Source organism: Mirounga leonina, unplaced genomic scaffold (genome assembly GCF_011800145.1).
Source record: "Mirounga leonina isolate KUSES-001 unplaced genomic scaffold, KU_Mleo_1.0 Mir_166, whole genome shotgun sequence".
Lineage (NCBI taxonomy): Eukaryota > Metazoa > Chordata > Mammalia > Carnivora > Phocidae > Mirounga > Mirounga leonina.
In genome coordinates, this window is record NW_023270418.1 from 16812376 (window position 1) to 16827036 (window position 14661).

At 35.4% G+C, this 14661-nt stretch overlaps 1 pseudogene; it reads left to right on the forward strand.

Annotated features, from left to right (window-relative positions):
- The first annotated feature begins 7260 nt into the window (after positions 1-7260).
- Positions 7261-7811, forward strand: LOC118015565 (annotated as a pseudogene).
- The last annotated feature ends 6850 nt before the right edge of the window (positions 7812-14661 follow it).

Sequence of the window (14661 nt, forward strand, 5' to 3'; positions counted from 1 at the left end):
CCAAAGAAATAGTTTTCAGGGAATTGGCGGCCCATTGACTGAGTTGCTTATACACATTTGCCTACAGAATCAGTTGTTGAATGTTGAAAAGCTGATATAGTAAATCTCAGCTACTTTTCTACAGTTTTATGATTGTTCGTCTTCCCTAAATTGTATTTGAGGCAATAAAAATTGCCTTTTAAAGTCATTATCCTTTTAAATGAGAGCTGCATAGCTCAGGCATTAAGATATTTGCAGGACAAAGCAATTTTTTTAAAAAAGGTTCGCTTTTTACTAAATAAAGCTAAAAGAGAAATTGCATATAGCCTCAAAACTGCAATAAGCTAACATCTCCCTAGAAGTAAGTAAGTACATGGGATAAATGGAATTTTTTAATAATAATTTTTGCTAATTGTTGAATACTTACAAAAATAAATGTTTGATGCTTCTAAAAATAGCAAGAAAATAAAACAATTTTTACGTACCAACTCAAATAAGAAATGGAACAATGCAATTTACCTACAGAGAAGAAATTACTCTTCTGATTTGTATATACTATCCATAAATAATAAATCTTATACTAATAAACATTCAAGGAACAAAGGATTCCAGTATTCCACACACGATTCTCAAGTGGGCTGCATTCCTAATCCTGAGCTTAGAATCTACAATCTTTTATAATTGGCTGCAGGCAAACCTGCCCATCTGCCCAAATTTTGCCAAGAATGGAGAAAATATATATATATATATTTCCAAATAGAGAATATATGTATATATTCCAAATAGAGACACTATTTTTATCTTCCAAGGCTATTTGCTGTACACACATCCTTGAAAAGATCAGCGAGAACAAAAGGCTTTCAGTGCCTGTGATCACAGGACATGCAGAAATGTGAGTGACAACACGTGCTGTATTGTCTCCCAGTATATAAGAAGTACTCGTGGAGTGGTAATTATTGGTTTCACTATAATATCAAGCCTGAGATTCATTTATGGAAATCCACTTCATCTGAGATGATAAGCATGCTGAAATATTATAGGTTGTTTTGTTATTATCATTTAAGGTTGAGATCATTAACCCAATCTAAAAAATGGCCAAACACTTTGTCAGTTAAATGTCCAACTCTTGGTTTGGGCTCAGGTCATGATCTCATGGGTCATGATATCAAGCCCCACATGGGACTCTGCGCTCCGGGGAATCTGCTTGAAGATTCTCCCTCTCCCTCTGCCCCTCCCCCTACTTGCATGCTCTCTCTCTCTCAAATGATCTTTAAAAAAATTAATAACATTTTCTCTTTTCCTGAATGTGCATTTTTAAAAATATTTTATTTATTATTTATTTGAGAAAGAGACAGAAAGAGCTAGTGAGAGAGAGCATGAACAGGGAGGAGAGGGAGAAGTAGGTTCCCTGCCAAGCAGGGAGCCCTATATGGGACTTGATCCCAGGACCCTAGGATCATGACCTGACCTGAAGGCAGACGCTTAACCAACTGAGCCACCCAGGCACCTTGAATCTGTATTTTTTTTTTTAAACCAGGTACTTTTGTTGACAGTTAAACCCAAGATCTATCTTAACTCTGAAGACCTTTGAGCATAACCTGGAAATGACAGAATTAAGGCACACACAATGGGTAAGAAAATATGAAAATTAAAGCAAAGCTGCAAAGATTTCTGAAACAACCTTCCTTTATTCAGAGAAAATTCCTAAATGGTTAGCCCAAAGAGCTCTACTTATATTAACTGGGTCGTCAGAGGGCAGGAGACATAAACTTATCTCTATCAAATTCAACCTTGATAAAATAATCACAGTTACTCAATCTAAATGCTCAGAATTTGGGGTTTCAATAAAACTAGAATGAGACAATTCCTTTCTGAACATATGTTCATTATTATATCTAGGCACCCTTTTTTCTCTGATTAAATCACCCTTTTAAAGCTTTATATCCTCTCATTTGCTACCCCCATCAGTGGATTTATTGAAGTCAGTTACCTGGCTCCTCTGTCCCGGGGGCTGTCCTTACACACACCCATTGTTTATGCCCATAGAATCAGTTATGAAGCAAAAATTTCAGTTTATGAACCACAGTTTGCTAGATATTTTGAGAGGGCTTTGAGTGCTCTCTCTGAGTGGATCACCCTACAGATGACACAGTATCCATTAGTGACATAAGAGCAAAGGAAGTGGTAGTGATGGTTGATCTTATCATATCCTTTTGTTAGCTAGTGATATCTCCACAAGGAAAAGTAAGGAGATTGGAAATGCAGAAAGTCTGAGTTTTAGTTCGAACTTCCTATGGTGGCTTTAGTTGGATATGCCTCTTAAATTCTTAAGAAGAAGGGTATGTTATAAATTATGTGTTTTAGTCCGCTTCAGCTGCTATATCAAAATACCATAAACTGGGTGATTTATAAACAACAAACACTTATTTCTCACATGTGTAGAGGCTGGGAAGTACATGATCATGGTGCTGGCAGATTTGGTATCTGGTGAGATCCTGCTTCGTGGTTTCTAGACCCCTGTCTTATCGCTGAGTCCTCACTAGGCAGAAAGGGAGAGGGAGCTCTTTAGAGTCTCTTTTATAAGGGCACTAACCTCATTTGAGTGTTCCACCCTCAGATCTAATCACCTCCCAAAGACCCCACCTCCATATATCATTACACCGGGGATTAGATTTCAACATAGGAATTTGTGGGGGACACAGACATTCAGTCCACAGTATTAGGTGTACTGACATTCTTACTTAGTAGAATGCAGGGCTTATCCTCTGCATTCTGTAACTGTTTTAGGATTTGAGTTGAGTAGAACTGATGCAAAGTCAAAGAACTTCACTAAGATAGGTATCTATAGTCCCTGACCTCCTGTTGTAGGTAAATGATTATGATTATCTGACATGATATGCTTTAAAAATAATTTAAGTAATGATTTTGGGATATATGCTTATGTATGTGTATGTGTGAGTAAAACCCAGATTTATTAGTTAACATATATGATACCTTAATCAGGAATCTGCAGAGGTAACTAAGAGAAAATTCAAATATATTAAATAAAAATATATACAAAAAGATTACACATCATTAGTCACTAAGCAATGCAAATTAAAAGCAAGATGAGATACCATTGCCTGCCCATTATAATGGCTAAAATTAAAAGATTGGTCATACAGAATGTTGGTAAGGATGTGGGGCAAATGGATCTTGCCTAGATTATGTATGGGAATGAAAAATGGAACAACCACTTTGGAAAACTGTCAGTTTCATAAAAATTTATGATATACTTTTCATAACCAAACCATTATAATCCTAGGTATTTGCTCAAGAAATAGAAACATTTGTCCAAACAGAGAACTTATATGAATGTCAATAGCAATTGTATTTGTGATAGCAAAAACTGGAAGCAATACTGATGTCCATCAACAAGTAAATGTTTTACACAAAATATGATATATCCATATGATCAAATACTATTGGACAATAAAGCGAAAAAAAAAGTTACTAATATATGTACCATATTTGATTCTCAAAATCATTAAGTTGATGGAAGAAATCGTACAGACATAAATATGCACATGCACACAATCAGAAAATAAATGTATAATTTTATTTATAACAAATTTAAAATATCATGGTATAAAGCAGATTCATAGTTGCTTAAAGACCAAGGATGGAGTGAAAGCTGGACTACAAAGAAACACAGGAATATTAGAGTTGACAGACATTTTGTATTTGTGGTAATGATTTCCTAGGTGTATAAAACTGTCAAAATATATAGAATTATGTAATTTAGAAAGATGCAAATTATTGTGTATAAACTATTCTTCAGTATATTTTAAAAAGCACATATATATAAACCATAGGGTTTGCTAATGAGCTTGCTTAGGATATATTAGAAGTATTTTTCATTGCTAGAATGGTTATGGGTGGTATATAAGACAAAGATTCCCTGTACCCAAGGAATTTTCAACAATTAAGTTTTGGGGGCACCTGGGTGGCTCAGTCAGTTGAGTGTTTGACTCTTGATTTCAGCTCAGGTCATGACCCGCATTGGGCTCTGTGCTCAGCAGGGAGTCTGCTGAAGATTCTCTCACTCTCGCTCTAAAAGTAAATAAATAAATCTTTAGGGAGAAAAAATAAGAAGAATTTTGAATGTGCACATAAGGGGCAGGGAAAGTCCAAGTAGGAATTTTCGGGAAGGGGAGACTGGAGAGAAACCTAATTCTGAGGCACATATTTGAAAGAAACAATATAGTTCTATGGAAATGTTATGGGAGGAGCTGAGAGTGATATTCTAGGCTGAATAAAGGAAGAAGTATAAGGAGATGAGGAAGGAGTATAGTGTTTGGGGATTGTATTGTATTGCAAGATTCATTACAGGGAGTGAAACAACACCAAAAAGACTCTTTTGGGGGTGGACATTGTGCATTTTGGAATGTGCCATTGGGGAATTTCCATTTTCAGAAATCTCCTGTCGAGTGCAAGCATCCTGTGATAATAGGAAAAATTTACATACATTATACTTAGTATCACATTTAACTTTACAGGAAACAAAAAGGAAAATGCTGTATGAACTAAAAGCTAGAACAAGTCCTTAAAGTAGCCCCACTTTGGGGCAGGAAGATCTTCCTTATAAATAATGCAAATGTAAAGCCTTGAATAAAAGGAATTAAAATGGGCTACATAAGAATAAATATTTTTTATGGCAAAAGTTACTAGGCAAGTAGGTGGCATAGAACTTTTGTTTCCTGTTGTGATGGTGATGAGAATTATATATATGCTGCTACTGTAAACACCTCTAAAACTATAAGGCAATTGTTTTCAGGGTGCAACCACAGTTAACACTGAAATGTGATACTTGAGCAAAAGGAAATCCATACGTACATTGGACTTCTGCCTAGTGGTACCTTCTAAGTAATGACATAAGGAAGTAGAGTCTAAGAAGAAAGCAATGTTCATGCTGAACAAAAGGGGGACATATTGAAGTTTGAGCTGCTGCTGTGGATAGTGTTTGTGAGGTAATGTACCAGAGAAGAATGAGCTGTAGGATAAAAGTACCAGAGGTCTGAGTGGGGTTCACCTACAAAACTTACCGAAGTGTGTAGTTGCATATAACTAGAGCAAGACTCTGCAAGGTCAAGTAAACAGTAGGTGTCCTGACACTAAGAGCTCAAGAGAAATATCAGAGATCACTAAGACTTGGGAACTTTGGTGATCTACCTTAAAAGGAGTATAAAGATCTCACTGTGATCCCTGGGTTTATAATTGATAATCCAGAAATGACATAACTTTGGAGTAGAAATTACATCCTAGAATAAGAACATTATGAGAATAAATTTTACCTAACCCACTGTGAAGCCAAGTCTGACAAGATCAAGAAAACTTGCAGCAGTAATTTAGATGCTTCCCAGAACAAAACACAATACTCCTTAAAGGAAGATGACATATTTTGGGCTCCTTGTAAATTGCCTCCCACAATATCCAGCATTTTATAACAACACACAACAAAACAGTAGACTTGTACTTAAAATCAAAGGAAAGGGAGGCATTCAATGGAAATTGAATGTAATATGTTACAGATATTGCAGGCAGGCAAGGACTGAGTTAGCTATTAAAAATATAGATGTATCTTGGAGGTATTGTGGGTTTGGTTCCAGACCACCACAATAATACAAATATCACAATAAAACCAGTCAAATGAGTTTTTTTGTTTTCCTTTGCCAGTAGAGGATCTCGCCTCGATGTTGAGGGCTGCTGACAGATCAGGGTGGTGGTTGCTGAAGGTCAGGGTAGGAGCGGCAATTTTTAATGTAACACTGAAGTTTGCTGCATTGAATGACTCTTCCTTTCATGAACGATTTCTCTGTAGCATGCAATGCTGTTTGATAGAACTTCTTCAAAATTGGAGTCAGTCCTCTCAAAAACCTGTCGATGCTTTATCAACCAAATGTATGTAGTATTCTAAATTCTTTGGTGTCATTTCAACAATCTTCACAGCATCTTCACCGGGAGTAAATTTCATCTCCAGAAACCACTTTCTTGCTCATTTATAAGAAGCAAATCATTATCTGTTGAAGTTTTATCCTGAGTTTGTCACCTTTTCAGTCACCACTTCAAATTCTAGTTTTCTTGCCATTTCCACCACATCTGCAGTGACTTCCTCCACTTCCTCAAGACTTCCTCCAGTCTTGAACCCCTCAAATTCCCCCATGATGGTTGGAATCAACTTCTTCCAAGCTCCTGTTCATGTTGATCTTTTGACCACTTTTCATGAATCACTAGTGTTCTCAGTGATATCAAGAATGGTGAACTCTTCCCAGGTTTATACTTTACTTTGCTCAGATCCATCAGAAGAATCACTATCTATGGAAGCTATATCCTTTCTAAATGTATTTCTTAAATAATAATGTGTGAATGTTGAAATTACTCTTGGATCCATGGGCTACAGAATGGATATTGTATTAGCAGGCATGAGAACATTAATCTCATTGGACATCTCCATCAGAGCTCTTAACTGACCAGGTGCATTGTCAATGAGCAGTGATATTTTGAAAAAAATATTTTTTGTTGTTTTTGTTTGTTTGTTTTCTCAGCAATAGGTCTCAAGAGTGGGCTTAAAATATTCAGTAAACCATGTTTACTACAAACCATTGGCAGCAATGTGCTGCCATCCCGGTTTTGCTGTTCCATTTATAGAGCACAGACAGAATTGATGTACTATAATTCTTAAGGGCCCCCAAATTTTTAGAATGGTCCAGGAGCACTGGCTTCAACTGAAAGTCACTGGCTACATAGCCCCTAAAGTAGAGTTAGTCTCTCCTTTCAAGTTTTGAAATCAAGTACTTATTTCTCCTCTCTAGCTATGAAAGTCCTAAATGGCATCTTCTTACAATAGAAGGCTGTTTCATCTATGTTGAAAATCTGTTGTTTAGTGTAGCCACCTTCATTAATTATCTTAATTTATCAAAAAGATAACTTTATATTTCATGTGATAATAGAAGCAAGGTATTGGGTGATTACAGCATGTGGATAAAGAGAATAAATGACAGCTTTGCCAAAGGGGATGGGAAGGAAAATTTTAGAATACTGTTATGTACTACATATGAAGCAATACATGTGAAAGTGTTGCTAAGTTAATTAAAATATATAATACATGCTATAGGATTACCACTAAAATTATTTTTAAAGAAATATGATTTAGACTTCTGCCTATCCCACCACCCTTATCCCCTCTGGACCATGCTCTAACCCCAACCTGCTCAACTAGGCTGAAACCCCGCTGGCTCCGAAATGCCGGCTTACCACTCTTCTCCCATGAACCCTGACACCAAACTCATTGGAAACATGGCACTGTTGCCTAACACAGATCAGTTCAAAGGACCTGCCCCTAGGGAGACAAAAGATACAGATATTGTAGATGAAGCCATCTACTACTTCAAGGCCAATATCTTCTTCAAAAACTATGAGATTAAGAATGAAGCTGATAGAACCTTGATATATATAACTCTCTACATTTCTGAGTACCTAAAAAAATATATATATATATCAAAACAAAAACAAAAAACCTCCAAAAGTGCAATTCCAAAAGACAAAGTGAGAAAGAAGTGTATATACAGGGAATCACTAATTTTCCCATTCCTAGAGAGCCTGGTTTTCCACTTAATGTAATTTATACTAAACCTGCAAACAAGAAGATGAGGTTATGAGCAGCAGTTGAGACAAGAGACTGGACTGACTTTGTGAGAAAGTTTTTCACCCTCAATGATAAACCCACCAAGTGCTGGACTTGCTTTTTGAAGAGACAGTTCATGAACAAGAGGGCCTCAGGACCTGGACAGTAAAAGGAGCCTGGGCAGACACTGTTTCCACAACCATGGGGAGCATTTTACAGCAAGATGCACACAGTTCTTTCCCTGTATTTTGATACAGTTTTATACAGAAGAGAGCATGTCTCACTTAAAAGAACTCTTGATCAAAAATTTGGGTTGAGGAGGGAAGAATGGGTTGTCAAAGTGTGATTTTAAATATTCTGTAGTTTGAAGCTGGTGCTTAGTAACAGTAAGTGATAATAAAGAAATTATAACATTAAAAAAAGAAATATAACTTATACTTTAAGGGAGAGATAAAATGAAATCAAAATGTTCCATTAAAAACAGATAAAGACAGGAGAAAAGGAATAATAAAGTTATAAAAAAAACCCAAAATCAATGAGTATAAAACATTATAAACATGAGAAATAGTAATCCAACTATATCAATACTCAATTTAAATGTGACTTGACTAAATACACCAATTAAAAGATAGGAATCATCAGAGCAGATTAGAAAATAGTACCCAACTCTATTTTTCTGCAAGAAATACCCTATAAATATAAAGACTGACCTGGGCTGAAAGTAAGGAGATGGAGGAAGATATACCATGCTACAACTAATAATAATAATAAATAATAATAATAATAATAATAATATCTGGAATAGCCTTTTTAATTTCAGACAAAACAGATTTGAGAACAAGAAAGGTTATCAGGGATAATGAGGGACATTGTGTAATGATAAAGGAGTCAATTCTCCAAGATAACACAGAAATCTTCCATGTGTATATACCTAACAAGAAAGCACCAAAACACAGGAAGCAAAAACTGACAGACCTGAAAGGAAATATAGAAAAATCTACTCTTATAGAGACACAAAATCCACTATGTTAGTAATTAATATATCATGTAGTCAGAAAATTGATAAAGATATAAATTACCTGAACAGAGCTATCAATTGAATTGATCTAATTGTCATTTATACAATACTCCTTCCAACTGTAGCAAAATACACATGCTTCTTAAATTCATATGGAACATCCATTAAAATAGACTACATAATAAGTCATTCAAAACCCTTAATGCATTTAAAAGAATAATGTTAAGGGTTGAAAAGATATGATGAAGCTCTAACCCTGAATTTGAAATAGTGATTTGCAGATATAATCAAGATGAGGACACTAGAGTGAGCCCTAATCTAATCTAGCTGGCGTGCTTGTAAGAAGGGAACAAGATAGAGACATACAGGGAGTAAACAGCCAAGTGAAGATGAAGGCAGAGATGGGAATTATGTTAACCACAAGCCAAGGGACACCAGGGGCTACTGGAGGCTGGGATATGTTTAAGGAAGGCTTGCTCCTCCCCTTGAGTCTTCAGAGGGAGCATGGCTGACTTTGAACTTCTAACGTCCCAAAATGTGAATGAATAATTTTTTGTTGTTTTAAGCTGTTCAGTTTGTGGTACTTTGTTACAGCAGCCCTAGGAAACAGATACAAATAGAAATCATACAAGGTGTATTCTCTGACCACAATGGAATTAAACTCGAAAATAAGAAGAGAAAGACTGCCAGGATATACACAAATATATGGAAATTAAATGATACATTTCTAAATAACCCAAGGATCAAAGAAGAAGTCTCAATAGAAATTTAAAAAGTATATTTTGAACTAAATGAAAATGAATACACAACTTATCAGAATCTGTGGAATGAAGCAAAAGTATTGTTTAGAGAGAAATCTGTTCCTTTAAATGCATACTTAAGAAAATAAATATGAAATATATAAATCAACAACCTAAGTTTGCATCACAGGAAAATAGTAAAAGAAGGGCAGTTTAAGCTGAAAGTAAGTAGGAAGAACAAGATACTAAAATTAGAGGAGAAATCAATGAAATTTAAAACAAGACAACCATAGAGAAAATCAACAAAATCTCAAACTAGTTCTTAGAGAAGATCAATAACATTGATATATCTGTACTCAAGTTAACCAATTGGGACAAGGAGAAGAGAGACAGAGAGAAAGTCAGGAGAGAGAAGAAAAAAAGACAAGACAAAGCACAGATTATCACAAATGAAAAGAGGTCATCACTAATGACCCCACAGACATTAAAACAATAATAAAGGAATGTTTTCTACAAATATATACCCACACATTTGTAATTTATATGAAAAGGAACAATTCTTGAAGGACACAAACTACCAAAACTCAAATAAGGGAAAATAGATAACCAGAAAGATCCTATATCTATTATAGTAATTGAATAAAAAAATTAATAACCTTCCAATAAAGAAAGTACAAAGCACAGATGGTTTGACTGGCAAATTCCACTAAATATTTAAATAAGAAATTATCCTAATTGTCCAAACTTTGTTCAAGAAGATAGAAGCAGCAGGAACACATCTTACCTTGTTCTTATGAAGCCAGCATTATCCTAATCCAAAATCAGATAAAAAGAAAATTTCAAAAAAGAAAATCTAAAGACCAATATCTCTACTAAACATAGTTGCATAAATTCTCAACAAATATCTATATCAAATCCAATAATATAGAGAAGTAATTATATACCACAACCAAGTTGGTAATTCCAGGTTTGGAAGGCAATTAATGTAATCAATTAATGTAATCTACCACTTCAAAAAGTTAAAAAAAAAACATTTAATTTTATTAAGTTTTTAATTTCAATTCTAGTGTAGTTAACATACAGTGTTATGTTATTTTCAGGTGTATAATATAGTGATTCAACACTTCCATTCCCTCCTGTGAAAAAATATAAACAATTATATTTACCTTAATATTGCAGCAGTTCCTTTACTTTGCAACCCTTATCTCCTCCCAAAAAGTCTACACACATAAAATTATTTCTCAGATCTGAATGCTCTCTCATATTACTTTCTGATTGGGCAATCTATAGCAGAACAATGAATTCACTATATTAAGGATCCCTGGATGGCTGGTAGGGGGAGAAGTTGAGGTGAGAGTTTAGTTGGAAAGCTTAAAGATCAACTTTAGACCTCAAATAATGTTTCTGCCTAGTGCATAGTTTGAATACTTAATCTCTAAGGCAAAATCTCATTGCTTTGGAAGAGTAAATAAAATCTCAGCCATTATGTAAGTATGTTGTATACTTATATACAACTCTCCAGAGTATATTGTAATTGAACATTATGTACAAAGTCTCTGTTTTGCATATTTTTCTTATATAAATTATTCCTCTATAAATGATATCTGTCTAGTCACACATACCTGGGTGTATCACATATATAATGTGTTAAAGGCTCATTAAACAGACCAAAACATGAATTTCAGGAAGTGTTGCATGTAGTTTTTGCCAAGTTACCATAATTTTCCATTTTAGTTCCCTGAAAAATCCTAACAAGAGTACTGCTTCCAACAGGGGGGCTATCGAAATCCAATACCATCACAGAGGATTTTGAAAAATGGCTCAAGAGCTTTGAAAATTTGTATTGGATTCATTTGCCATCTAAATCATGAGAGGACTGGAATAGAGCAGCTCTAAAATGTAATCTTATGCATTCATTCTCTGTGAAAGGATATTCCAAAATTGAAGCAGGCATCACTAAGAATGTCCTTCAAATAGGGTCAAAGGATATTGAGGAAGCAGGGCCTAAGCACATCTCCTGTTTCAATTCTTGGAACACCATTAGCTCTTGACTTTTGTCAGTTGCAACTTGCCAATTGCACCTTACCCACCTCCTGAATACATCCTTCTACTTTGGACCAAAATCAAGATAGCATAGGTTAGCTGAATAGCCAATCCTATATCAGATCATTTAACTCTGTCAGCACCATTCATGATTGTTATCCCAGTTATGTAACCTTGTGGTTTTGCCTTTGAATTTCATTCAACTATGTCCTTCCCAGATTGTGTCCCTTACACCCCAAATAAATGCTTTTAGTTGCTTTACAGCTTCCTCTTAGTCGATCTGATTCCAAAAGATACAGAGTGCAGTGTTAAATTAATTAAACAAGGCATCCATTAGACCGACGTGGTGCTCTATATAAGCAAACCAAAATGTAAGTCTCTAAATGCTTCAAGGTTGTAAAATCAAAACACTAAGGATAACCAATCACAAATAGTCAACTAGTCTTTAAGCGATAGCCAATCAAATATTTCCCTTCTTTGCATTTTTTTTTTTTTTTTTAATTAAGTCTTTCCCCAGCCTCCATGTAAGTGGAGCGCTCCTAACCACTTCCAGGTTGGCACTGCCCAATTTCAATAGACTTGTGCTCAAATAAACTCTTAAAATTTCTAGTATGCCGCAGTTTATCTTTTTAATCTTATCTTTTTTTTTCTGCCTTACTGTATCTGTTAACAGTTCACAGCACAAAAAAGAAAAGAAGGGGACTTCCCCAAACAGTAATACTGTCATTCCTCAAATCACATAACTCGGTTTCAAGATGAGGCTGAGAAACCCAATTTCTTTACTTCAAGTTCAGGGTTTTACAAGCATGTTGCAGGTTGAACTGTTATGCTTTGAGTCATCAATGGTCCTCAGAGATTCTGGGATAACCATGAAAGCAAAATCCTGTGAAGGTTTATATAGATCACAGGACACTCTCTTTTCTCCAGGCAGGGAAGAATAGAAACATTTGCTGTCCATGCTTTCCTGGCAGGCAGTGTTGTTTATGTCATGTTTAGCAAGCAGAACTTGATGTTCTGATTATCTCAAGATTTCTGAAGCTCAAACCAACAACTTAATTTTGAGAGTCCTAAGGTGCTTAATACGACAATACCAGAAGGAAATGTAGAGCAGTATTAACTTCCTAAAATACCAAGAATGAGAAATATGAGTGATAAATAGAAAATAAAAGAATGAATTAATCTAATTAGGAAGAAATATAAAAATTCTATAAGCAGAAATATGTAGGGAGACAAAGAATACTCCATAGGTAATTTTTAGATCATCAGTAATATATGTGAGTGTGTTAGCATATTCTAAAGTCTTTGTGCTTACTTCAGTATTCGATCCTCTCTATTCAGTATGTACCAACATACCTTACAGCTAGGAACTAATAGAGTCATACAATATTCCTGATTTTAGGATAACAGAATGCACAACCTTTGCTGAAAATCACTGTGGAAGATCTACAGATGAAGCCAACATGACCTTGCATACATTCAAGGCCAGCAATCAAAATCTTTATTTACCCCTTTACGGTATCTCTGGATGTCAGCGGTTTCCCAAAAAATTTCTCAAGGTGTGGGTGTTCTTTAAAACTACTGCAAATTATTTCAGTCTTTTCTCCTGAATTCTCCTAAGACAGAGGGAAAACCAGAGTCTAATTTATAACTCTGAAGACTGGGACCTAATTTATAACTCTGAAGTTTACTGGAGATTTTAAGAGACAGCGGTCTCAGCTCACCGGCTACTGAATGAAAGGTCCTTTTTTATCTTTTAGAAACAAACATTATATTACAGTCATGTTTAGCCCAGCTGGGGAAGCCTAATGTAGCTTGAAATAAGTTTTGTTATGAAGTAGTGATTCTGAGTTGGAATGCCTAGTCTTGCTGGCCAGGGGTGTTTACAGAGCCTACCACCATCTTGGGAGAAAAATTTTGAAATAAAGGCATGCATTGTAAGGGATTATAAATAATGGTTTCAGCTGCAACCACAGGGCTTGGTTTAATTTTGTTTGTGGCTCTTTCTGTGCAGTACTTCCTTTCTCTGTGTTGCTAACTTGAGCTTCTTTGGTTTCCATAGTGATACCCCCAGGGAATTTCTCTTTTTTGTGTTTGGCTTCCGATTGTTGATTTCTGGTCTTACTCTGTGTCATAAACCCATTTTATGCTGAATATCACTGAAAGGTATTAGAGAATCTATTTGAAGAATCAGTTTGTCAGCCTTCTCTTTTTCCCTAAACTGGATAAGGCTTGAGCTTCTAAAATGTAGCAATTCTCCTAAAGGAATCAGAATAAATCCTTAAGAGCAAACAGCCACAAATACTTTCCAAGTAAATGCTAAAAAAGTACATTTAACCTGACATTTTTAAATCACCTCAAAAGCAATGAAAAACAAGTCTATCTATAATGATTAGCTAAGCTCTTAAATTAGTGGTTACTGATGAGCTTACTATGTAATTTAAAATACTATTTAAAAAAAATAGTGTTGGGGCGCCTGGGTGGCTCAGTTAGATAAGCGTCAGACTCTTGGTTTTGGCTCAGGTCATGATCTCAGGGTCGTGGAATGGAGCCCTGTGATGGGCTTTGCACTCAGTGCAGAGTCTGCTTCAGATTCTCTCTCCCTCTCCCTCCCTCTCACTCTCTCGCGCTCTCTCTCTCTCTCTAATAAATTAGTAAAATCTTTAAAAACAATAGTGTTAATAAGTTTTAGAGACAAAACTTAGCATACAGACTATTGCGTGAGGCATTATGGGTACTGCATGGACTAGAATGCAATGGACTGAAGTTAACAGTTTGGCATCTAGTCCTAGGATTTATTCAGACGCTATGTGACCTTGGGCAAATCAGTTCATCTTTCTGGGTAAATACTTTCTTAGCAGCATTTTAATGAGTACTCTAACATATTACATGTGTATGATAGGCACTATCATTTTCCCTATTTTTAAATGAGAAAACTGAAGCACAGGGGGTCTAAGTGACATAAACAGGATCACACAATTAGTAGGAGAATTAATCCTATTATTTAGCTCTTAAACAAGTCCAAAACCAGCGCCTGCTCTCTTAACCAGGATGGGGTATGTCATTTGAACCAAATAACCTACATGTATAGAAAAGTAGACTGAAGTTAAGTAACTCACTGAAGGACATTTAGCTATTTGGTAGCATCATTAAGACCTAGATCTTGTGTTCCTTTCTCAAGTATAACAAAACTATAAAAATGTCTTTATTTTCATGACTCA